The 23,955-nt window shown below is 40.3% G+C and overlaps 1 long non-coding RNA gene across 4 annotated transcripts in view; it reads right to left on the bottom strand.

The window, feature by feature from the left end:
* Window positions 1-23,955, bottom strand: part of LOC102901275 — a 72,152-nt gene that overhangs the window by 24,420 nt on the left and 23,777 nt on the right. The window lies entirely within an intron of this gene.

The raw sequence follows: 23,955 nt of genomic DNA, 5'->3' as shown, positions 1-23,955 counted from the left end.
TCAAGGTCCATCCATGTTGTTGCAAGTGGCAGGATTTCCTTTTTTGATGGCTGAATAATATTTCATTGTATGCACATGTGTGTGTATATCACATTTTCTTTATTCATTTATCCATTGATGGACACTTAGGTTGTTTCCATATCTTGGCTATTGTAAATAATGCTGCAATGAACATGGATGTACAGATATCTTTTTCTTTTAAGTTTTTTTAAATGTTTATTTATTTTTGAGAGAGAGAGAGAGACAAAGCACAAATGGGGAGGGTCAGAGAGAGATGGAGACACAGAATTGGAAGCAGGCTCCAGGCTCTGAGCTATCAGCACAGAACCTGATGTGGGGCTTGAACCCATGAACCGCAAGATCATGAACTGAGCCAAAGTCAGATGTTCAACCAACTGGGCCACCGAGGTGCCCCCCAGATATCTTTTTGAGTTAGTGTTTTGTTTCCCTCAAACACCCAGAAGTGGAATTGCTGGATCACATGGTATTTTCTATTTTTAATTTTTTGAGGAGCCTCCATATTGCATTCAATAGTAGTGGCACCAATCAGCATTCCCACCAACGGTGTGCAAGGATTCTCTTTTCTCTACATGTTCACCAACACTTATCTCTTGTCTTTTTGACTCTAGCCATTCTAACAGGTAGTGGTCTATTTCACTGGGGGGTTTATTTGCATTTCATTGACGATCAGTGATGTTGAACAGCTTTTCATGTACCTATTGGCCATTGGCAGGTCTTCTTTGGAAAAATGTCTATTCTGATCTTCTGGCCATTTTTTAAAAATTGGTTTGATTTTTTTCTTTTTTCTTCTTCTTTCTTTCTTTTCTCCTTCTTCTTCTTCTTCTTCTTCTTCTTCTTCTTCTTCTTCTTCTTGCTATTGAGTTGTATGAATTCTTTATATATTTTGTATATTAACCCCTTATCAGATAGATGGTTTGCAACTATTTTCTCCCCATTTGGGAGGTTGCTTTTTCATTTCTTGATGATTTCCTTTGCTGTGCAGAAATATGCTCATTCTTCATTGAAAAACGTTGAAGCTCTGTGTTACCAGAGCTAGGTATGTGACTGATTCAGCATGGCGATGTCCCCGTGAAACCCTCTGTTTAGCATTATACAGTGCATGTGGCCCTTTCTTTGATAACATCTGATGAAACTGTTTTTTACGCTAGTCACATGCGTGTCGTCCTCAGTAGAGTGGTGTCTCTGTGAAAAGCTTTATGCTTAAGATTGTGTGGTGCCTGGAGTCCTTTCTTGAGGAATAGCTGTTGTATATTGTAGTAACATAGCTCTGTGTTGTTATTTACTTAGCATAGTGATGTCTCTGAGTTTAGGCTTTTGTGGTGTGTGGGCTTCTTTCTTTAGGGTGACATAATGAAACTCTATTAAAAGAGCTCAGTGCGTATGTGTGCACGGATACGGATATAGAATCAACATGGAACCAGCATATTGAGTCCATATGGTGCTGACGCTATGTGGTGCATATAATTTCATCTCGAGTGACATAAGTTAAAACACTGCGCTTCATCTGTCTTGATGCACGATCAATTCAGTATAGTGCTCTGGGACACACAGTGGTTAGTACTGAGTGGTTGCAAAGAGTCCTTTCTATAGTCCTTTCTATAGTCGCATACATTGAAACTCATGTTCAACAGATCTCCATGAGGGATCTGTGTCTGGGCCTATGTGATGCATGTGCTACCTTTGTAAAAAAATATATATATGTTTATTTTATTTTTGAGAGAGAGACAGAGAGACAGAGTGCGAGTAGAGGAGGGTCAGAGAGAGAGAGAGGGAGACACAGAATACAAAGCAGGCTCCAGGCTCCGAGCTGGCGGCACAGAGCCCGGCGCGAGGTTCGAACTCACGGACTGCGAGATCATGACCTGAGCTGAAGTCGGTTGCTCAACCAACTGAGTCACACGGGTGCTCCTATATGTGCTGCTTTTTAATGACATATGTTGAAGGTGCATTTAAAAGAAGTTGGTGGTTGATTGAGTCAGTATAGAAATGTGTGTTTGTAATACTGTTTAGCACTCTGTGGTCCACATGCTCTGATTTTAGTGACATATGTTTAAACTACACACTTAGCTCCGCCAGGGGCATGGCTGATTCAGTAGAATGATGTCTCTTTGAAAGACTGTGTATAGTACTGAAATGTGCAAGCACTCTTTTCTCTAGTAACATATGTTGAAATTCTGTGTGAAAGAAAGGCATCACTTAACAGAATCTCTCATGCACCTACATCTGATAAACCCCAAGTTTCAATATATGTCACTAAAGGGAAAGATACACACACCATTGATTGCTAACCATGGTGCGTCACAGAGACATCATCAATCATGCACACAGAGCTTTTAAAACAGAGTTCAGGGGTGCCTGGCTCAGTTGGTTGAGCATTTGACTCTTGATTTCAGCTCAGGTCATGATCCCAGGGCCGTGAGATCGAGCCCCGTGTTGGGCTTTGTGCTGAGCAAGGATCCTGCTTAAGATTCTCTCTCTCTTTCTCTCTCCCTCTGCCCCTCTCCCCCACTCACATGTTCTCTCTCTCTCTCTCTCTCTAAAATAAAATAAAATAAAATAAAATAAAATAAAATAAAATAAAAATAAATAAAACCAGAATTCAAAAATACATCTCAAAAGAAAGGAATGGATGTGCCTGTGTCACACATTGCCAAGCATGTTTTTGTTTTTTTTTTCAGAGACATTACATTACTGGATGAATCAGGAAATTAGTCTTATAAAACCCAAAGTTTCAAAATATGTCACTAAATGTAGAATACATGCATGACACAGTGCTAAACAAAGTGATTCAAAGAGATGTCACTTCACTGAAAACAAAATCACTTGCTTCCTATTTAATGCACAGTTTTGACATCACTAAAAAGGAAGTTCAGACACCATACCCCGCCAAAGAAAAGTTTTCAGAGACATCACTACTGAATCAGTCATGCCCCTAATTCTGTGATTTCAACATATGTCACCAACAATGGCGTCCTACACCACACGGTGCTGAGCAGTGTTTCACAGTGACTTCCCATAGGTGACTTCCCTTCACCTCCTTGTTTATAGGGTCCCAACACGTGTCACAAGGAAAGGAGTGCATACATCACACAGTGACAACAAACACGCTGTTAGGGTTAGGATTTTTGTTGGATACAGGCGTTCAAGGACACATCTGTCAAATCACTAGCTGACAACTGAGCTAGTGGAAAGAGACTTCTTTGACCACATGTGACCAAAAAATGCAGTCTTTGCAAAAATAACTTAGCAAAGTCATTAAACAATCAATCAACTATAACCTGTAGCAAGCAGCAAAAACAGACCCTGAGGGTGGGGAATCTGATTTCCAGAGTTACCTACTCTAAGAGTCAAATGTCTAGTTATCAGCAAAAATGACAAAGAAACAAAGTAAGACTTATATATAGGGAAAAAAAACTGTTGTTGAAGAAACACAGACATTGGGCTTATTATACAAAGCCTCTAACATTTTTTTAATGTTTATTTATTTTTGAGAGAGAGAGAGAGAGAGAGAGAGAGAGACAGCATGAGTGGAGAAGGGGCAGAGAGAGAGGGAGATACAGAATCCAAACCAGGCTCCAGGCTCTGAGCTGTCAGCACAGAGCCTGACACAGAGCTCAAACTCCTGAACTGTGAGATCATGACCTGAGCTGAAGTGGGATGCTTAACTGACTAAGCCACCCAGGCGCCCCTACAAAGCCTTTAAATAAACTGTCTTAAATATGCTCAAAGGGCTAAAAGAAACCACTAGAAAAGCACTAAAGGAAACCAGGAGAATAATGTCTCAACAAGCAGAAAATATCATAAAGAGGTAGAAATTATTAAAAGGATCCACATGGAATTAGTATTTTTGCATCTTGGGGGTAGATACTTCGTAATGCAATTGCTGGATTGTAGGGTAGTTCTATTGTTAATTTTTTGAAGAACCTCCGTACTGTTTTCCAGAGTGGTTGCACCACTTTGCATTCCCAACAGTGCAAAAGGATTCCCCTTTCTCTGGAGTCTCCCTAACACCAGTTCTTCCTCGTTTTGTTGATTTTAGCCATTCTGACAGGTGTGAGGTGATATCTCATTGTAGTTTTGATTTGCATTTCCCTGATGATGAGTGATGTTGAGCATCTATTCATGTGTCTGTTGGCCGTCTGGATGTCTTCTTTGGGGAAATGTCTGTTTGTCTTTTGCCCATTTTTAAATCGGATTATTCATTTTTGGGGTGTGGAGTTTTGGAAGTTCTTTATGTATTTTGCGTGTTAACCTCATTAGATATATCATTTGCAAATATCTTCTCACATTCTGTAGGTTGTAGGTTTTGTTGATTGTTTCTGTCACTGTGCAGAAGCTTTGTATTTTGATGTCCCAATAGTTTATTTTTGCTTTTGTTTCCCTCACCTCTGGAGATATATATAGAAAGAGGTTTCAATGGCCAATGTCAGAAAAGTTACTGCCTGTGTTTTTCTTTAGGATTATTATGGTTTTGAGTCACATATATAGGTCTTTAATCCATTTTGTGTTTATTTTTGTATATGGTGTAAGAAAGCCATCCAGTTTTTCTTTTGCTTGTAGCTGTCCGGTATTCCCAACACTATTTGAAGAGACTTTTGTTTTACCATTGGATATTCTTTCCTGTTTTGTCAAAGATTCATTGACCACCCTACAACCCAGCAACTGCACTACTAGGTATTTACCCAAAGAATAAAAAAGTATTCGTTCAAAGGGATACATGCAACCCGATGTTTATAGCAGCAGCATCAACAACAGCCAAATTATGGAAACAGCCCAGGTGTCCATCAACTGATGAATGGGTAAAGATGATGAGGTACACACACACACACACACACACACACACACACACTGGCATATTACTCAGCCTTAAAAAAGAAAGTCTTGCCATTTGCAACATGCATGGTGCTAGAGAGTATTGTGCTAAGCAAAATAAGTCAGTCAGCAAAAGAAAATACCATATGATCTCATTTATATGTGGAATTTAAGAAACAAAACAAATGAGCAAAGGGAGAGACAGAGAGAAACCAAGAAACAGACTCTTAACTATAGATAACAAACTCATGGTTACCAGAGGGGCGGTTGGGGCAGGGGAATGGGTGAAACAGGTGATGGGGATTAAGGGTGCACGCGTGATGAGCCCTGGATGTTGTACAGAATCACCGAATCACTAGATTAGACACCTGAAACTATATTACACTGTATGTTAACTAACTGGAATTTAAAAACTTAAAAAAAAAAAAAAAGATTCACATAGAAATTTTGGAGCTGAATAGTGCGATAACTGAAACAAAAAATTCCCGAGTGCTTCAACTCCAGCTTGAGTACAGAAGAACCGGCAAACTTGAAGATAGGCCCCCTGAAATGATCCACTCTGAAGAGCAGAAAGGAAAAATAATGAGGAAAACTGAACAGAACCAGGGGAGTAGATGACAGTGTTAAGAGGCCCCAGGGACCGATCCTTCCAAAGAGACACCACACCAACCCAACAAACCAAAAATGGGCAAGAGCAGTCAGAATCAACTTTGTCAGACTCTGGAAAATGGCCAAAGGCCTAGCACAACCTTGGTTGTGATGGCTTATGGAGGACAGGTTGACTGAAGCACACGAAGAGAGTTTGGGGGCATTTCTAATCTCTTCTTGCTCTATAGGGATACCAGTGATATGGGGTTAGTTGCCCCCCCCCCTCCACCTCATTTCATCTTAATTATTCTTTAAAGAGCTTATCTCCAAATACCGTTGTATTCTCAGGTACCAGAGGCTAGGAATTTAATGTATGATTTTTAGGGGCATAGAAGTCAGCCCACAACAGTCTTCTAAATGATTTGTGCTTGTCTGTGTTCACATGTCTGTAATTCCCCCGACATACTGCTTGAAGAGCCTTGCTTTTATTTCCCTAACTCAGAACTCTCTTAGGGTGTGGAAATGATTACATAGAAAGGCATTCCTCAAAAACATTGAAAGACAAGGGAACAAGTTGCGGCTGCCTGTGACACAAGATAACACTCAAGGCCAAACACCTGGGAGGAAAAATGGACAGTCAGGGACTTCCGGTAATAATGGCTCTGAGTGACTGGGGAAAGATCTGAGAAGACCACCATTTTCACTTCTGGCTGATCTGTAGGCTTCTCATTAGCAAGAAGTAAAGACTGAGGCAGAGCTGTAGACAGCTAGGCTAAGCTCTGAAGGAGTGCCCCCAACACAGAGCCAACCTGCTAAATACAGAGACAGTGTTTTCGTTTTCCTCTTTTCTCTCCCGATGCTGAAGGAAATCTCTGTCAACCAACTAACTGGAGTCACTAAAGGCACAGTCCTCTCAGAGACTATATATAACAAGAAATTACATCCTTTACAGAAATGGTTTAGAAAGATTACTTAAAAAAACAAACAAACAAACAACTCCAAGCAATAGGGAGATAAGGGGATCTGATATCTGGAGTTACCACATTATAATACCCAAAAAGTTCCATTTTCAGGAAAAAAAAAATTTTTTTTTAATTAAAAAAATGACAAAGCCCATAAAGAAAGCAGAAATTATGGACCATTCTTATGTCCATGCATAGGTTAAAAAAAAAAAATTAATAGAAACTGTCCCTGAGGAAACACAGACATTGGACTTACTAGACAAAGATTTTAGATTATTTGTCCTAAATATGTTCAAAGGGCTACATGGAATCAAGGACAAAAAAGCAAAGGAGACAATAGAGAGTATCATTAAATGGGTGGAAAATTTTTAAAAGGAATAGGGATTTTGGATCTGGAAGCACAATAACTGAAATTTAAAAATTCAGTATGGTATTTCAACACCAGGTTTAAGCGGGCAGAAGAAAGAATCCGAAAACTTGATAGCTCAACTGAAATTATCCAGGTTGAGGTGCAGAAAGAAAAAGAATGAAGAAAAATGAGCAGAGCCTAAGAGATCTGTGAGCTCTGACATACAAACCATGGGATTCCCAGAGGAAGATGGGCAGAAAGGAACAGACCAACTACGTGAAGGAGAGTGGCCTAACTTGATAACACACATGAATCTACACATTCTAGAAGCTCAACAAACTTCCAAGAAGGATAAACTCAAAGAGATCCACACGGAGATACATTATAATCAAACTGTCAAATGCCAAAGACAAAAAGCAAATCTTGGCATCAGCAAGAGAAAGTGACGACTCATCATATACGAGAGATCCTCGATAATATATTTTTTAATTTTTTTTCATGTTTATTTATTTTTGAGAGAGAGACAGAGTGTGACTGGGTTAGGGGCAGAGAGAGAGAAGGAGACACAGGATCGGAAGCATGCTCCAGGCTCTGAGCTGTCAGCACAGAGCCCGACGCGGGGCTTGAACTCATGAACCGCGGGTTCATGACCTGAGCTGAAGTAGGACGCTTAACCGACTGAGCCACCCAGGCGCCCCAAGATCCTTGATAATATTAACATTTAATTTCTCAGAGTCCACAGAGATCACAAGGCAGTGGAAAGACAGTCAAAGTGCTGAAAGTTAAACATACCAACCAAGAATTCCACACATGGTAAAACCATCCTTTAAAAAGGAGAAATTAAGGGGTGCCTGGATGACTTGGTCAGTTACACGTCCGACTTTGGCTCAGGGCATGATCTCACGGTTCATGAGTTTAAGCCCCACATTGGGCTCGTTGCTGACAGTGTGGAGCCTGCTTGGGATTCTGTCTCCCTCTTTCTCTGACCTTCCCCCACTTGCTCTCTCTCTCACAAAATAAATAAAAATAAACTTTAAAAAGGAGAAATTAAGACATTCCTGGAAGAACAGAAAGTGAAGGAGTTGGTCACTAGCAAACATACCCTACAAGAAAACCTATGAGGGTCCTTCAGGCTGAAAAGAAAGGAAATTAGACAGCAATTCAAAGTCATATTGTTGCATCCACACGACTCCTGAAACAGAATGCTAAGGGCACCAGTGACAGTCACAGCAAAGTTTATTGCAATGAGAGGCAAGGCCGACCGATCGGGACCAACACGCTTGATCAGAGTGAGGCCTCGAACAGCCGGGGTACAGAGTTTTTATAGCCGACCACATCGTCTTATCATCACCTGGGAACAGAACAAAGAAAGAGTTCCCAGATGGGGGTGGAAACAGTTCAGACCTTCTGCGGTTAAGCCGCAACCAGTTGACCTCCTTGACCCTGCCTCCAGCGCCACTTTTTCAAAGTTCTCAACATGCCCTTACCCCAATCCAATCAAACACTAACCCAGTTGATTTCCCTTGAACTTTTGTCCCCTTGATTGACAGGACAAGGCTGTTACCTCTTAACCTACAGTGTCAAAACAAAGCTGTTATTTCCCAAGGCTACAGGTTAGCCCTACACTACAATTTAACCCTTACAATATGAAGAAAACAGTAACACTGGTGAAGGAGGGGGGAGAAAAGGTAATATTAAAAACTATGATTGTATTTTGGTTTGTAACTCCTCTTTTTTTTCCTGGATGATTGAAGAGAAAAGGGGAACTGACACCAATCTTTCTCAAACTCTCTGAATAACACTGAAGATTAGGAAACACATCCTCATACTATGATAACCTGATACAAAAGCCAGACGAAGACATCACAAGAAAATAAACCGCAGGCAAATGTCCCCTATGAATATAGATGCAAAAAATATGCACCAAAATACTAGTCAACCAAATCCAGCATCACATTAATAGGACTGTATACCATGACCAGTGATATTTATCCCAGAAATGCAAGGATGGTTCGCATATGAAAATTCATCAATGTAATACACCGTATCAATAGAATGAAGGTTTTAAATATATGATCATCTCAATTGATGCAAAAAGACATTGACAAACTCCAACACTCTTTCATGATAAAATCATGCTATAAACTCTAAATAGAAAGGAATATCCTCAACCTGATACAGACATATATGAAAAACCCCAAGCTAACATAATCAAGCCGAAAGAGAGAAAGTTTTTCCTCTGAGATCAGGAACAAGACAAGGATGCCCATTTTTTGCCACTCCTCTCAATGTTCTCCTGGGCAGCTCCAGTCAGAGCAGTTCGGCAAGATCAGTAAATTAAAACCATCCATATTGGAAAGTAAGAGGTAAAATTATTGCCTCTTGCAGATCACATGAACTTATATATAGAAAATCTTAGTGAATCCACAGAAAGACTACTAAATCTAATCAATGTAACAAAGATGTACAACTACAAGATCAATAGAGAGAAATCGGTTGTGTTTCTATACAATTACAATGAATAATCCTCAAAAGAAAGTAAGAAAACAATTGCACTTGCAATAATATTTAAAAGAATGAAATACATAGGAATAAATTTAACCAAGGAGGTGTAAGACTCGTACAACCAAAAAGTACAGAACGGCGCTGAAAAAAATGAAAGAAGACGTAAATAAGTGGAAGGACACCCTCTGTTCATGGAGTGGAACCCTTAATGTTAAGATGTCGCTACCCCCAGTGAGACATTGACTCGGTGCCTTGGTCCTTTTTTGCAAAAATGGAAAGGCAGACTGTAAAATTCATAGGGATCCCTGTGTATTTTTCAGGATCACGGGGCACAGGCTGTCCCTACACAGGGCCAGGACTCATTGGCCAGTGTATGGGTGACAGTCACAGATAACTGGTGAGCCATACTTATGAAGGGTTATGAGAGCAAGGAGGGTGTGGTGGTTTGCTCCCTAATGAACGCAGCTTAAAAACTTAAAAAGGGGAAAATGTATATGAAGAAAGACGTAATAGACATGACAATGTGAGGAACTCCGTGGACCCCCTTTCCAGCGAAACTAGTGAAAATTAGAAAAGTACAGCCATTTAAAGTCTCTAGAAATGGTCGGGGGACATATTCACTCAAGAAGATCTACTACAGTTGAGTAAGAATGCCAAACAATGGTGGTGTTTGAATCAGGACTCACTCACTTCCTACTCCCTCCCAGCTCGGCGAGATGGAAAACCCATTCTAGACTGGGGCAGCCAAAAACACAGAGCTCCCTCTCCCCCCAACTCCCAACCAGAGGGCTGATTTCCCAGAAGGCAGGACTCAGCCTTGCTGATTTTATTCCCAGCTACTTGCTGTGGAACTATATTCTGTGCAACTGTGGCCAAGAGGTGGGGGCTTCCTTTTTTCCCCCAACGGGGGTGGGGGAGGTGGGGAGGTGGGTAGGGAAACAGGTCACAGAAGCAGATAAATCCTAATCTTTTCCCAGAGGAATTGACTTCACTGCAGTAGGGTGTGGAGAAGTGTAAGCCCGAGGGGACTCTCAGCAGCAGAGGATGTGGTGAAAGACAACTGGTAATATAAGCTAAACTGTAGGCTGGCCGGTTTGCCCAGGAGACCCAAGAGCTGGGAGGAGTCCACTTGGGGGTCAGAACAGATCCCTAATACTGACCTCTACAAATATGCATTAAAGGAGTGGGAATGTGATGGGCTTGGTCTGTGGAGGAATTTCTGCCCTCAGGTTATTGTCGAAACAATAGAGGGATAGGCACAAATTAACAGCTGGATGTAGTTAGGAAAAGAGAAAAGAGAGCCCTGCCCAGACCAGTGTCATTCCAAGGCAACTGTGTGTAGATACGGCCAAGGCTGTGCCCACTGAGAAGCAACATCCCAGGCTTACCACTGCAGGGATGGAAATAGACACCACAAAAATAACCCAGCCAGTCACTAAATGAAACAATAAGCAAATAACAATAACATGCCCAGGAGGAGGACCAGTACCCAGAGGGACTGCAATGTATTGTCCAAAATGTTCAGGGTCCAAAAAAAAAAAAAAAAAAAAAAAAAGAAAAGAAAAGAGACATGCCAAAAAACTGGAAAGTTTGATCCATATACCAGGAAAATAAAAAAAGCAAGGACAGAAACCGCCGGTGAGTAAGAACAGATGTTGGTTTTAACAGATAAAGCCTTCAAGTAGCCATTCTAAGTAGGTTCAGGGACTAAAGGAAGGTGTGATAAAGGTACTGTGTCAAATAGAGAATATAAACAAAGAGATGGAAATTGTTTGAAAAAGGGATCAAATGGATATCCTGGCATTTATTTTTTGTTTGTTTTAATTTTTTTTAACGTTTTATTTATTTTTGAGACAGAGAGAGACAGAGCATGAACGGGGGAGGGGCAGAGAGAGAGGGAGACAGAATCTGAAGCAGGCTCCAGGCTCTGAGCTGTCAGCACAGAGCCCGACGCGGGGCTCGAACCCACAACCTGTGAGATCGTGACCTGAGCCGAAGTTGGACGCTCAACCGACTGAGCCACCCAGACGCCCCTGGATATCCTGGCATTTAAAGGACACTACCTGAAATTTAAAAATCACTAGGGCTGCACAACGGTAGGTTTGAACTGGCAGAAGAAAAGATTTGTGAACTTGAAGGTAGGTCCATAGAGATGATGCAGTCCAAAGAACAGAGAGGGAAAAAAAAAAAAAAAAAATGAAGAAAAACAGACCTTCCAAAACCTGTGGGACACTATTAAGTACATCAGCATACACATAATGGGAATACCAGGAGAGAGCAGAAAGGCAAAAAAAAAAAAAAAAAAAAAAAAAAAAAAAAAAAAAATCATCTGAGAAATGATAGCTAAAACTTCCCAAATTCCTTGGGGTGGGGGGAAGAATGTTCAGTGGACTCAACAAACTCAAAGTAGGATAAATGGAAAGAGATCCGTAAACAGACACATCATCGCAAAAATGCTGAAAGCAAACCACAGAGAGAATCTTGAAAAAGCAGCAAGAGAAGAAAAGACACAACCCTTACAAGAGAACCCCGGGAAGATTAGCAGTTAACTTCTTCCCAGGAAACGATACTAGAAAGAAGTGGGATAACATTCCAAGTGCTTGGGGCGCCTGGGTGGCGCAGTCGGTTAAGCGTCCGACTTCAGCCAGGTCACGATCTCGCGGTCTGTGAGTTCGAGACCCGCATCAGGCTCTGGGCTGATGGCTCGGAGCCTGGAGCCTGTTTCCGATTCTGTGTCTCCCTCTCTCTCTGCCCCTCCCCCGTTTATGCTCTGTCTCTCTCTGTCCCAAAAATAAATAAAAAACGTTGAAAAAAAAATTAAAAAAAATAATAATAATTAAAAAAAAAAAAAAACATTCCGAGTGCTTAAAGAAAACTACAGTCAACCATGAAGCCCTTAAAAGCTTTTTTTCAAAAATGAAAGTGAAATAAGACATTTCCACCTAAACAAAAATTGAGAATTTGTTACTAGCAGACTAAACTTACATGAAATTCTAAAGGAAATTCTTTAAATTGAAAGCAAGGGATGGGGCACCTGGGTGGCTCAGTTGGTTAAGCATCTGACTTCAGCTCAGGTCGTGATCTCACAGTTCAGGGGTTCAAGCCCTCCCCATGTGTGCCAACAGCTCGGAGCCTGGAGCCTGCTTCCGATTCTGTGTCTCCCTCTGTCTCTGCCCTTCCCCCACTCGCCCTTTGTCTCTCAAAAATGAATAAACGTTTAAAAAAACTTTAATAAATTGAAAGCAAGTGATCCCAGATGGTAATTCAGATCCACATGAAAAAGCAAAGAGCAAAAGTAAAGGCAACTATGTAATTAGAATAATATAGATGCACATTTTTCTCCTTTAATCTCTTATTTAGAGAGACATTGTATAAAGCAATACATACATAATGTACTCTTGGGCCTGTAACAACAACAAAAAAAAGTGATATGTTATTGGCTAAAGGTGCCAAAAGTTCAGAAATAACAGAAGCAAAACCATGAATCGCTGAAGCAGTAATCAGTAAAAGTTTATTGTGCACACACCAAAAAGACAGTTTGCAAGCCAGGAGCACACAAACGAAAACATGTAAATGAGGCTCAGAGGTGTATTGTGATAAAGCGGCCTATATATGGAGAGAAAGCAGTGACTGTTTATTTTTCACAGTGATTGGTTATAATATTAGAATTTCCTTAAATGATGGGGAATCGGTCAGTGGTTACCTTATATCAGTCTTGGGAAACAGTTGAAGTTTTGCTTATGATTTCCAGAGGCATAAGCAAAAGTGACCCTGGTCAAGTTAGCATTGCATAATAAGCTAAATTAAGCTTTGTTTGTATGACTAAACGGGTTTTGTCTGCTCAGGGAATTTTCAAGGCTGGTGTCCATTTGTTTTTTATTTTAACAGAGGTGAATGGCAAAAGGAAATGAGTCCAGATGGTAACTTGAATTTACAAGAACAAATAAAGATAAGCAGAAAAGATAAATAGAAGGTTATTATGACTAAAGTGATAAATATATACTTGTTCTCCTTTCTTCTCTAAGCTTCTTTAAAAGACACTGAGTTTCATCAGATTATTTGTTTTTGGGGGTGTTGAGTTTTATAAGTTCTTTATAAATTTTGGGTATTAACCCTTTATATCAGATATGTCATTTGCAACTGTCTTCTCCTAGTCCATAGTTGCCTTTTTGTTTTGCTGATTGTTCCTTCACTGTGCAGAAGCTTTTTATTTTGATGTAGTCCCAGGAGTTTATTTTTGCTTTTGTTTCCCTCGCCTTGGGAGACACATCTAGAAAAAAGTTGCGACAGCTGATGTCAAAGAGGTTACCGCCTGTGTTCTCTTCTAGGATTTTTATGGCTTCAGGTCTCCCAGTTAGATCTTTCCTCTGTTTTCGATTTATTTTTGTGTATGCTGTAAGGAAGCGGTCCATTTTCATTCTTCTCCACATCGCTGTTCAGTTGTCCTGACACCATTTTGAAGAGACTGTCCTTTCCCCGCTGAATATTCTTTCCTGCTTTGTTGAAGATTAATTGACCATATAGCTGTGGATTTATTTCTAGGTTTTCTATTCTGTTCTATTGATCTATGTGTCTGTATTTGTGCCAGTACCATACTGTTTTGATTTCTACAGCTATCACTTGAGGTCCGGAATTGTGACGCCTCCGCTTTGTTTTTCTTTTTCAGGAATGCTTTGGCTATTCCGGGTCTTTTGTGGTTCCATACAAATTTTAGGTTTGTTCTAGTTCTGTGAAAAACGCTGTTGATATTTTGATAGGGATTACATTAAATGTATAGATTACTTTGGGTAGTAAAGACAATTTAACAATATTTGTTCTTCCAGTCCATAAGCATGGAATGTCTTTCCATTTCTTTGTATCATCTTCAATTTTTTCTCATCAGTGTTTTATACTTGCAGAGTATGGATCTTTCACCTCTTTGGTATCTTATTACTTTTGATGCAGTTGTAAATGGGATTGTTTTCTCAAATTGCCTTTCTGCTGTTTCATTATTGGCGTATAGAACTGCAGAGGGTTTCTGGACATTGATTTCTGTATCCTGTAATTTTACTGAGTTCATTTATTATTTCTAGCAATTTTTTGGTGGGGTCTTTTGGTTTTGCTCTATGTAATATCATGTCGTATGCAAACAGTGAAAGTCTTTACTTCTTCCTTACTGATTTGGATGCCTTTTCTTTCTTTCTCTCTTTTTTAAATTTGAGAGAGAGAGAGAGACTGCAAAAACAGGGGAGAGGGGGAGAGGGAGAGAGAGGATCTTAAGCAGGCTTCATGCCCAACGTGGAGCCCAACACGGGGCTCAATCCCATGACCCTGGGATCATGACCTGAGCCAAAAATCAAAAGTTAGATGCTCAAACAACAGAGCCACCCAGGTGCCCTTCTTTCTCTTTTTTTCAAGTTTTTGTTTAAGTTGCAGTTAGTTAACATACAGTGTAATATTAGTTTCAGGTGTACAATTTAGTGATTCAACACTCACATACAACACTGGGTGCTCATGACAAGTGCCCTCCTTAATCCCCATTGCCCATTTACCCATCTCCCCACCTCCCCTCTGGTGAGCATCAATTTGTTCTCTGTAGTTAGGAGTCTGTTTCCTGGTTTTCCTCTCTGATCTCGGAGAGAGGATCCTCTATGATCATTTTTCCTCTATGATCTTTTTTTTTTTCTTAAATTCCACATATGAGTGAAATAGTATTTGGTATTTGTCTTTCTCTGACCGACTTATTTCACTTAGCATAATACTCTCTAGCTCCATCCATGTCATTGCAAATGGCAAGATTTCATCCTTTTTTGGGGCTGAGTAATATTCCATTATATATATATGTGTGTGTATGTATATATATATACACACCATTATATATTGTAATATTCAGTGTATATTGTATATATACAGTATTGTATATATACTCAGTTACCATGTCTTTGTCTATTGGTTGCCCCTTGCAATTCCTATGAATTTTTTTTAAATTTTTTTTTCAATGTTTATTTATTTTTGGGACAGAGAGAGACAGAGCATGAATGGGGGAGGGGCAGAGAGAGAGGGAGACACAGAATCGGAAACAGGCTCCAGGCTCTGAGCCATCAGCCCAGAGCCTGACGCAGGGCTCGAACTCCTGGACCAAGAGATCGTGACCTGGCTGAAGTCGGACGCTTAACCGACTGCGCCACCCAGGCGCCCCATGCAATTCCTATGAATTTTTTACTAAGCGTCTCAATTTCTGCAAGGACGTCAGCTGGGATCAGGATATGTATATGTAATATACATATCTATACATATGCATATATGTATAGATATGTATATATATATATATATATTTATTTGACATATGGTACTGGATATTGACATGCCAAAGAATGTATTTGGATCCCTACCTCACACCATATACAAAATTAAGTCAAAATGGATCAAAGACCTAAATGTAAGAGCCAAGACTATAAATGGAGAAAGAATTGGTAGAAGAAAGAAAAAATTGAAAAATAGAAGAAAAAAGTGGTAAATTTTCATAAAGTTGAATTTTTCAATGAATTCTTATAGATGACAGCAAAAGCACAAGCACCAAAGTAAAACTAGATAAACTAGACTTCAAAAAAAATTAGAAATTTGTGTGCTTCAAAGGACATTAGCCTTGAATATCTCCCACAGATTGGGAGACATTAGTTGCAAATCATGTATCTGACAAGGGACTTGTATCTTGAATATATAGGGTTATTACAACTCAATAACAAAAGTTAAAAATTGAACTACATGATCTAGCAATTGCACTACTAGGTATTTACCCAAAGGATACAAAAATACTAATTCGAAGGGACACATACATACTAATGGCTATAGCAGCATTATCAACAATAGACAAAATATAGAAACAGTGTCCATCAACTGATGAAAGGATAAAGAAAATGTGGACAAAGTGGCCAAAGTGGCCAAAGTCGGACACTTAACTGACTGAGCCACCCGGGTGCTCCACATCGTATTTATTTCATTGTATTTTAGAGAGAGTGCATGAGCAGGGGAGAGGGGCAGAGGGAGAGAATCTTAAGCAAGCTCCATGGTCAGCCTTACACAGGGCTTGATCCCACAACCTGGGGATCATGACCTGAGCTGAAATCAAGAGTCAGACACTTAATGGACTGAGCCACCCAGGCACCCCTAGGAGATAGACTTTAGATTTGAAGATACAAATAGGTTGAAACATAATACATAATTGTTTCCTGGGCCAGATGTGTGTGTGTGTGTGTGTGTGTGTGTGTGTGCGCGCGCGCGTGCACGCATGTGTGTGCGTGCAGGTGTGCACAATTATATGAGAGTAATATCTAAAGAGTATAGGGGTTTTTTTTAGGTGATAAAATGCTCTAAAATTGTGATGGTTGCACATATTTGTGAATATACTAATATATACTGAATTATACACTTTGAATTGGTAACTTGTGTAGTATGTGAATTAAACCTCAATAAAGCTTTAAAACATTTTTCATATGGAATTTCAAGGGCCCCCAAACAGCCAAAAAAATCTTGGAAAAGAACAGCAAAGGTAGAAGATTTACACTTAATTTCAAAACTTACTACCAAGCTATAGTAATCAAAACAGTGTGGTATTGGCATAAGGATAGATATATCAATCAATGGAATAGAATTTACAGGGCAGAAATAAACTCATTTATCTTTAGTTAGTGATTTTGGACAAGATGTCAAGTCTCTTCAGTGCAGAAAGAACAGACTTTTCATCAAAAGAGGATGGGACAACTTCCTATTCATATACAAAGAATGCAGTTCAGCCCTTACCTCATACCAATCAACTAAAAATGGAATCAATCGCTAAATATAAGGGCTAAAAAGTGTAAAGGTCTTGGAAAAAAAATAGAGGTAAACCTTCATGGCCTTCAATTTGGCAATGGAGTCTTAGATATGACACTAAAAGCACAAGCCACAAAAGATAAGTGAGATAAATAGGACTTCACCAAAATTAAAGGGTTTTGTGCATCAAAGGACACTATCAAGAGAGTGAAAAGACAACCCAAAGAAGGTGAGAAAATATTTTCAAATCATTTATTTAATAAGAGCTTAGTATCCAGAATATTCTTCTACTGATTCCATCACTGTCTCTCTATAACAACGTCCATAACTTTTGTATGGATTTCATTTCTGAGTTTCAATCCCTACGTGTTTGTGCTATAGAAACCTAAAATGAAATCTGTCATATGGTGAAGCCATCACCTTCTCCCCAAACAAGTAAAACATCTTCTTCCTTTAGTTACTGATCGTAGTGAATAATGTCCCTAGATAGGCACCCAGGGATCAGTCTTTGCAACCCTTCTCAGAACTATGCAAATACAATTGAGCGTTGGTGTTGTCCCTACACTGAGCCCTGTTGACATCCTTCATTTCCACTCAAGTCCCACAGACATATTCTCATCCCATTCCCATTTTCTTTCAGCCTTAGTTTCAATGTTAATTCCTTGGAAATCCCTTCTCTGAACTCAACATTGAGTCCCATTCCTTTCCATTCTCCCCGCCCGTCCTCTTGAATAAAACTCTGTCTTCAGGACGTTCATCTATTTTGTCATTATACAATGATTTCTTGATCTCTTTACCTCTGTCTTCCTCCAACTGGACCAGTTGCGGAAAAACTGACCCCAGAATACTAAAACAAAGCGGATTTCCCTGTGATCATTACTTACGAGTTAGAAATTCAGAGAAATTCCTTGCTATCTTAGCCTTAAATGCCTGTTTGTTAAAAAAAAAAAAAAAAATCCTATAGTCAGGGGCATCTGGATGGCTCAGTCAGTTGAGAGTCTGACCTCAGTTCAGGTCATGATCTCACAGTGGGTGAGTTTGAGCCCCACACAGGGCTCTCTGCTGTCCGTGCAGGGCCCGCTTTGGATCTTCTCTCCCTTTCTCTCTGCCCCTCTCCTGCGCTCTCTCTCAAAAACAAAGAGACATTAAAGCAATTTCGGTAGTCAGATCACACAATTGTCTTCAGATTCAAGTTTTACTTACAGAAGAAAGAAGGCCTGCCCCAAGTGGAAATAAGGGTGCAGATAGGTGTTTGAGATGATGACTTCAATTCCTTTGACTATCTACCCAGAAATGGAATGGCTGGATCACAGGGTAGTGCTTTTTTTTATTTTTATTTTTTTTAGGAACCTCCACACTACTTCCCGCAATGGTTGTGCCAACTCACATTCCCGTCAGCATTGTCGAAAGGTTCCCTTTATTCCGCATCCTCACCAACACTTGTGAGTGTCCGCTGTCGTTTTGATAATAGCTCTTCTGACAGGTGTGAGGTGATCTCACTGAGGTTTTGATTTGCGTTTTCCCGATGACGAGTGAGGCTGAGCACACCTCCCCATGGACCTGCTGCTTTTTGTATGTCTTATTTTCAGAAATATCTATTCCAGTCCTTTGCTCATTTAATTGGATTATTTGGTTTTTGTTCTGTTTTTGCTGCGGGGTTGTGGGAATCCCTTATATGTTTTGGATATGAACCCCTTATCAACGTAGGGTTTGCAAATATTTTCTCCATTCCCTGCTGTTTCACTCTGTGGTTTCCTTTGTGGTGCAGAAGTTTGGTTTTTGTTTGTTTGTTTGTTTGTTTGTTTAGTTTGATGCAATTCCACTTGTCTAGTTTTGCTGTTGTTGCCTGTATTTTCAGCATCATATCCAAAAACATCACTGCAAAGACCCATGTCAAGAAGCTTTTCCCCTATGTTTTATTTTAGTAGTTTTATGGTTTCAGGTCTGATTTTAGGTCTTTAATCCACTTGGCCAATGTTTGTATATGGTGCAAGATAAGAGACCCATTTCATCCTCCAGCATGGGGATAATCAGTTTTCCCAGAACCATCTGTTGAAGAGACTATCCTTTCCCCTTTGTGTATTCTTAATACCCTTTTTGAAGACATTTGACCATATACATGAAAGTTTATTTCTGGACTCTTCTTCTATTCTATTGACCTATATGTCTGTCTTTATGTCAGTATGATACTGTTTTGATTACTGTAACTTTGTAATGTATTTTGTAATTATGAAGTGTGAGGTCTCTAGCTTTGGTCTTTCTCAACATTGTTTTGGCTATTCAGGGTTCTTTGAAATTCTATGTGAATTTTAGGATGTTTTTGTCTATTTCCGGGGGGGGGGGATGCCATTGGGATTCTAATAAGGATTGAATTGAATTGAATCTATAGATTGCTTTGGGTAAGGATTGACATTATTTAAACAACAATAATTCTTTCTTTTTATTGTTATTGTAAATGTTTATTTATTTATTTTGGGGGCAGGCAGAGAGGGAGAGAGAATCCCAAGCAGGCTCTGTGCAGAGCCTGACATGGGCGGGGGGGGGGGGGGGGGGGGGGGGGGCTGTGAGATCATGACCTGAGCTGAAATCAAGAGTCAGACAATTAACCAAATAAGCCACCCAGGTCCTCCCAATATTAACTCTTTCAATCATGAACAGGAAATGTTTTTCCATTTGTGTGCATGTGTTCATTCCTTTGGCAAATGTTTTATAACTTTCTGTGTATAAGGGTTTTTTTTGTTTTTTTTGTTTTTGTTTTTGTTTTTGCCTCCATGGTATTTTGTTCTTTTTGATGCTATTGTCAATAGAAAGAATAGTTTTCTTAATTTCCTTTTTGATCTGTTCATTATTAGTGTATAGAAACATAGCTGATTTTTGAGTATTGATTTTGCATCCTGCAGCTTTGCTGAACTTGCTTATTAGGTCTAAGGTTTTTTGCCTCAGTCTTTAGGATCTTCTATACATATGATTATGTCATCTGCAAACAGATGATGTTTTACTTCTCTTTTTCCAATTTGTATGCCTTTTATTTCTTTTTATTGCCTAATTTCTCTAGCTAAGAATTCCAGCTATGTTGCAGCAAAATTGAACCAGTAATCAAAAAATTCCCAACAGGGGCGCCTGGGTGGCTCAGTCGGTTGGGCGGCCGACTTCGGCTCAGGTCACGATCTCGCAGTCCGTGAGTTCGAGCCCCGCGTCGGGCTCTGTGCTGACAGCTCAGAGCCTGGAACCTGTTTCGGATTCTGTGTCTCCCTCTCTCTGACCCTCCCCCGTTCATGCTCTGTCTCTCTCTGTCTCAAAAATAAATAAACGTTAAAAAAAAATTAAAAAAAAAATTCCCAACAAAGAAAAGTCCAGGACCAAATGGCTTCACAGGTGAATTCTACAAAACATTTAAAGAAGAGTGAATGCCTATTCTTCTCAAACTATTCCAAAAAAGAGGGAGGAAAGCTTCCAATTTCATTCTATGAAACTGGAATTACTCTGATACCAAAACCAAGTAAAGACACTATCAAAGAGAGAGAGAGAGAGAGAGAAGCCAATATCTCTGGTGAACATGGATGCAAAAATCCTCAACAAAATACGAGCAAATCAAATGTAACAATACATTAAAAAAATTATTCACAACAATTAGGTGGAATTTATTCCTGGGATGCAAGGTTGTTCAATATTCGTAAATGAATCAACATGATATATCACATCAGCAAGAGACCAATATGATCATTTCAACAGATGCAGAAAAAGCCCTTGTGTAAGTATAACATCCATTCATGGTTTAAAAGTTTGGTCTCTGTATTTAATCCCACCAAAGGCCATGAGAAAGGAGTAAGGGTCCCAGGCACTCTCATACCATGATGATTGGGTAGCAAACTTGTAAAGACATAGATAAGTAAATAGAAATGAAGAGAAAGAGTGAACATTTCCTTCCCAGAGTTACATACTCTTCTCTAGAGGTACTTGTTAGAATTTTTGTTTATATGATTTTGATATCATCCCATTCATTTGATATACTTTTTAAAAATATATAATTTATTGTCAAGTTAGCTAACATATAGTATATGCGGTGTGTTCTTGGCTTCAGGAGTAGATTCCTGTGATTCATCACTTACATACAATACCCAGTGCTCACCCCAACAAGTGCCCTCCTTATTGCCCATCACCCCTTTTCCCCGCCCCACCCTGCCCCCATCAACCCTCAGTTTGTTCTCTGTATGTAAGAGTCTCCTGTGGTTTGTCTCCCTCTCTGTTTGTAACTATTTTTTTTTTCCCTTCCCTTCCCCTTGGTCTTCTGTTAAGTTTCTCAAATTCCACATATGAGTGAAAACACATACTTTAAAAAAACATGCACAAATATATCATTTAGGTGATTATATTATATTCACAATTCTTCAACTTGTTTGTTTATTGAGAGAGCACGAGCACATAAGTGTGAGCAGGGGAGAGGCAGAGGGAGAGAGAAAATCCCAAGCAGGATCCATGCCAAGCTTGGAGCCCAATTTGGGGCTTAATCTCATGACAGTGAGATCATGACCTGAGATGAAATCAAGAGTATGACGCTTAACTGACTGAGCCACCCAGGCACCCTTTCAACTTATTTTTTTAAAGCATATTAAGCTTTAGAGATATTTCCAGGTAACGGAATATATATCTATGCCATTATTTTTAATTTCCACATAATATAAAGCCACATAATACAATGAATGGCAGCAATTCATTTAAATATTTTAAGTTGGTGGGTATAGAGAGCATTTCTTCTGCGTTTGCAGCTATAAATCAATAAGCATGAATAATCTTTGCATACCTCTTTGTGGATCTGTATTTTTTTTTCAAAAAGAGGTAATCTAAATATATGATAAAGTTATTTGTTCTAGCGACACATTTTTTTTTCAGTTCACATAGTCAGATTTCCCTGAAAAATGTCTTTGTTAGTTCATGTTTAATTTTTTTTTTAATTTTTTAAAGTTTATTTATTTTGAGAGAGACAGTGAGAGCTCAAGCAGGGCAGGGGCAGGGAAAGAGAGAATCCTGAGCAAGCTCCACACTGTCAGCACAGAGCCTGATGTGGGGCTTGAACCCACAAACTGTGAGATCATGACCTGAGCCAAAACCAAGAGTCGGACACTTAACCAACGGAGCCACCCAGGCAATTTTATGTGTCAGTTGGCTGGGCCACAATGTGCCCAGATATTTGGTTAAACATTATTCTGGACCTCTCTGTGCAGGTGTTTCTGGATGAGATGAAATTTGAATTGGTAGATTAAGCAGATTGTCCTCCCCAATGTGGGTGGGCCTCATCCAACCTGTTGAAGGCCTGAATAGAACAAAATGATGGAATAAAGGAAAATGTGCTCTGTCTAGTTGCCTGTCTCTGAGCTGAAACTTTGGTTTTCTCCTGTAGTCAGACTTGGACTGGAGTGACACAATCAGCTCTCCTGGTTCCCAGGCCTCCGACTACAGGCCTTGGTACTTCTCAGTCTCCATAATCGTGTGAGCCAATCCCTTCATTCAAATGCAGAAATTCCAGGGGTGCCTAGGTCAATCAGTTGAGCATCCAACTCTTGATTTCAGCTAAGATCATGATCCCAGGGTCATGGAATTGAGCCCTGCGTTGGGCTCCATCAATGTGGAACCTGCTTAAGATTCTCCCTCCCTCTCCCCCTCTCCCCCCCTCCCCCACTCGTGCCCACTCTCTCAAATTAAAAAAAAATAATAATAATTAAAAAAAATGCAGAAATCCTGAAGCTGGAAGCTTCTTCCTGTAAAGTTAGAGCTTGTGATATTGCCTCAAGTTTCTGTCGTCTAAAGGGCTTTGTTCGACTACTCCACCCCTAGCCTGCAGATTTAAAAACTACAAAGTACCTGAGAAAATAGTGCCAGCCTAAGGTAAACCCAGTCCCTAGTTTTTCCCAACCCATGAAATGTCTTTCAATGGAAACTGTTGGAAAATCACAAATATGGATGGAAACCCTTTACATTATGTCTTCCTCCACAGTGGCCCAAAGGGGGTTGATAAACAGATAACGTTGGTGTCTTAGGGTCTGTAGTCCAAATGCAGGTGAGGAGCCGCAAGGACTGAGGGAGGCCTGGCAGGGGATGGTTTTTGACTCATCCACCCTGGGCTGTGGGCCCAGCACACTCTTCCTACAGCACTCTGCTCTAGGTGAAAGTGTTTGTCATTCGTCTTCGAGTTCTCACCCCTGTTCTCACTCCTCCACCTGCTTCCCATGGGAAATCTTCAGTCTTATTCCACACACCCATGGCCGTCTTCTGGTCACGTGATTCCATCTGCTTTGTCACCACAAAGATGGACAAACATGAACAAACTCCACAAATGGCACCCACATTAACCATACACAGCCCTTGCTGGGTCAGGCCCGGGTCAGGCCCTTGCTGTCCTCCTCTTTCCAGATGGTGAGAGCGAGGGAGTTTAAAAAGAAATTTTTTTTAATGTTTATTTATTTTTGAGAGATAGAGACAGAGGTTGAGCAGGCGAGGGGCAGAGAGAGAGGGAGACACAGAATCCGAAGCGGGCTCCAGGCTCCGAGCTGTCAGCACAGAGCCCGACGCGGGGCTCAAACTCACGAACCGAGAGATCATGACCTGAGCAGGAGCCGGAAGCTCAACCGACTGAGCCACCCAGGCGCCCCGAGAGTGAGGGAGTTTAAACAAGACACACTCGAGACCCACATGAGGGTTAGTGACGGGTCAGAACTCAGATTCAGATAGCCCAGCTCCAAAGCATCTTGACTATTCTCGAGATGTGGGCGTTATGTACACCATCTCATTGTGCTTCCTGGAAACTTCAGACTGATTGTAGGGGGAAGGAGCTGCGGGTCAGCTACAGTGAGCCACACTTTAGAGAAAGCTGTACACGTTTGTTACCACTTTCCTGTCTGACCCACTTCACAGGGATTCCTTCAGGGAAAC

This window comes from Felis catus, chromosome E1, assembly GCF_018350175.1.
Source record: "Felis catus isolate Fca126 chromosome E1, F.catus_Fca126_mat1.0, whole genome shotgun sequence".
Classification (NCBI taxonomy): domain Eukaryota; kingdom Metazoa; phylum Chordata; class Mammalia; order Carnivora; family Felidae; genus Felis; species Felis catus.
This window is presented reverse-complemented; position numbering and strand designations above follow the sequence as displayed.